This window comes from Arachis hypogaea, chromosome 7, assembly GCF_003086295.3.
Source record: "Arachis hypogaea cultivar Tifrunner chromosome 7, arahy.Tifrunner.gnm2.J5K5, whole genome shotgun sequence".
NCBI lineage: Eukaryota > Viridiplantae > Streptophyta > Magnoliopsida > Fabales > Fabaceae > Arachis > Arachis hypogaea.
Window position 1 is genome coordinate 34,840,411 of NC_092042.1, and position 3,279 is coordinate 34,843,689.

Sequence of the window (3,279 nt, forward strand, 5' to 3'; positions counted from 1 at the left end):
GCCATCAATAGTTATGGAAAACCAAAAAGCTATGGTTTTACCACACCAAACTTAGAATGTTGCTCGCCCTCGAGAAAAAGAAGAAAGAATAGAGGAAGAAGAAGAAGATATGGGGGAGAGGGAGAGAGGTGGGTATTCGGCTATGTAGGGTGGATTTGGGTGAGCAAGAGATGGATGGATGTGAGTGGTGAAAAATAGAAGGGATGACCGTGAATGGAGAGAAAGAGGGTGAGGTAGGTGGGGATCCTATGAGGTGGGGATTTTATGGGGTCCACAGATCCTGAGATGATCCTGTGGGGTCCACAGATCCTGAGGTGTCAAGGATTTACATCCCTGCACCAATTAGGCATGTAAAATGCCTTAGCATACCATTCTGGCGTTTGAACGCCGAAGTGGTGCACGTTCTGGGCGTTCAACGCCCATGTGTAGCATGTTTATGGCGCCAGCTCTCCTCAGGGTGCATTCTTGGCGTTTGAACGTCAGGATGTTGCTTGTTTCTGGCATTCAGCGCCAGATCCATGCTCTGTTCTGGCGTTGAAGGGTTTTGGGGAAGAGTGTTTATTGGAAAGAGAGGATGCATGTTGAGAAGAGGGGAGAATATGGTAGGTGGGGATCCTGTGGGGTCCACAGATCCTGAGATGATCCTGTAGGGTCCACAGATCCTAAGGTGTCAAGGATTTACATCCCTGCACCAATTAGGCATGTACAATGCCTTTGAATGCAATTATGGCATTTAAACGCCGAGGTGATGCATGTTCTGGGCGTTCAACGCCCATATGCAGCATGTTTCTGGCGTTGAACGCCAGTTCCATGCTTGTTTCTGGCGTTCAACGCCAGGTCTCCTCAGGGTATATTCCTGGCGTTCAAACGCCAGGATGCTGCTTGTTTCTGGCATTCAATGCCAGATCCATGCTCTGTTCTGGCTTTGAACACCAGCCAGATGCTCCTTACTGGCGTTTAAACGCCAGTAAGTCCTTTCTCCAGGGTGTGATTTTTCTTCTGCTGTTTTTGGATTATGTTTTTAATTTTAATATTTTTTTCGTGACTCCACATGATCGTGAACCTAAGAAAACATAAAATAATAATGAAAATAAAATAAAATTAGATAAATAAAAATTGGGTTGCCTCCCAATAAGTGCTTCTTTAATGTCAATAACTTGACAGTGGGCTCTCATGGAGCTTCACAGGTGATCAGGTTAATGTTGTAGACTCCCAACACCAAACTTAGAGTTTGAATGTGGGGATTCAACACCAAATTTAGAGTTTGTCTGTGGCCTCTCAACACCAAACTTAGAGTTTGATTGTGGGGGCTTTGTTTGACTCTGTACTGAGAGAAGCTTTTCATGCTTCCTCTCTATTGTTAAAGAAGAAGATCCTTGAGCCTTAAACACAAGGTAGTCTCTATTCAATTGAAGGACTAATTCTCCTCTGTTAACATCTATCACAGCTCCTGCTGTGGCTAGGAAAGGTCTTCCAAGGATGATGCATTCATCCTCCTCCTTCCTAGTGTCTAAGATTATGAAATCAGTAGGGATGTAAAGGCCTTCAACCTTTACCAACACGTCCTCTACCAATCTATAAGCTTGTCTTACTGACTTATCTGCCATTTGCAATGAAAATATGGTAGGTTGTACCTCAATGATCCCCAGCTTCTCCATTATAGAGAGTGGCATAAGATTCATGCCTGATCCTAGGTCACACAGAGCTTTTTCAAAGGTCATGGTGCCTATGGTACAGGGTATTACGAATTTGCCAGGATCTTGTCTCTTTTGAGGTAAAGTTTGCTGAACCCAGGTATCTAGTTCACTAATGAGCAAGGGAGGTTCACCTTCCCAACTCTCATTACCAAATAACTTGGCATTCAGTTTTATGATAGCTCCTAGATATTGAGCAACTTGCTCTCCAGTTACATCTTCATCCTCTTCAGAGGAAGAATAGTCTTTAGAGCTCATGAATGGCAGAAGGAGGTTTAATGGAATCCCTATGGTCTCTATATGAGCCTCAGTTTCCTTTGGGTCCTCAATAAGGAACTCCTTCTTGCTTGAGAGACGTCCCATGAGGTCTTCCTCATTGGGATTCACGTCCTCTCCTTCCTCTCTAGGTTCAGCTATATTGATTATATCAATGGCCTTGCACTCTCTTTTTGGATTTTTTTCAGTATTGCTTGGGAGAGTACTAGGAGGAGTTTCAGTGACTTTCTTACTCAGTTGGCCCACTTGTGCCTCCAGATTTCTGATGGAGGACCTTGTTTCACTCATGAAACTTAAAGTGGCTTTGGACAGATCAGAGACTATATTTGCTAAGTTAGAGGTATTTTGCTCAGAATTCTCTATCTATTGCTGAGAAGATGATTGGAAAAGGCTTGCTATTGTTGAGCCTGTTTCTTCCACCATTATTAAAGCCTTGTTGAGGCTTTTGTTAATCCCTCCATGAGAAATTTGGATGATTTCTCCATGAAGAATTATAGGTGATTCCATAAGGTTCACCCATGTAATTTACCTTTGCCATTGCAGGGTTTTCAGGATCATAAGCTTCTTCTTCAGAAGATGCCTCTTTAGTACTGTTGGATGCATTTTGCCATCCATTCAAACTTTGAGAAATCATGTTGACTTGATGATTCAACATTTTGTTCTGAGCCAAGATGGCATTCAGAGCATCAATTTCAAGAACTCCCTTCCTTTGAGGCGTCCCATTATTCACGGAATTCCTCTCAGAAGTGTACATGAATTGGTTGTTTGCAACCATGTCAATAAGTTCTTGAGCTTCTGCAGGCATTTTCTTTAGGTGAATGGATCCACCTGCAGAATGGTCTAATGACATTTTAGAAAACTCAAATAGACTATAATAGAATATATCTATCATGGTTCATTCTGAAAACATGTCAGAAGGACATCTTTTGGTCATCTGTTTGTATCTTTCCCAAGTTTCATAGAGGGATTCACCATCTTTTTGTTTGAAGGTCTAAACATCCACTCTAAGCTTGCTAAGCTTTTGAGGAGGAAAGAACTTAGCCAAGAAGGCCGTGACCTGCTTATCCCAAGAGTCTAGGCTATCCTTAGGTTGTGAGTCCAACCATGTTCTAGCTCTGTCTCTTACAGCAAAAGGGAAAAGCATGAGTGATGAGCGGATAATTTGTACGCTTTTGGCATTATTTTTAGTATGTTTTTAGTATGATCTAGTTAGTTTTTAGTATATTTTTATTAGTTTTTAGTTAAAATTCACTTTTCTGGACTTTACTATGAGTTTGTGTGTTTTTGTGTGATTTCAGGTATTTTCTGG

General features: G+C 41.9%; 1 non-coding gene across 1 annotated transcript; it reads left to right on the forward strand.

The window, feature by feature from the left end:
* Positions 1 to 2,878: 2,878 nt before the first annotated feature.
* Positions 2,879 to 2,982, forward strand: LOC112704852 (small nucleolar RNA R71). The gene has a single exon (XR_003155453.1). It is a non-coding gene; the product is annotated as a small nucleolar RNA R71 (small nucleolar RNA).
* Positions 2,983 to 3,279: the final 297 nt, after the last annotated feature.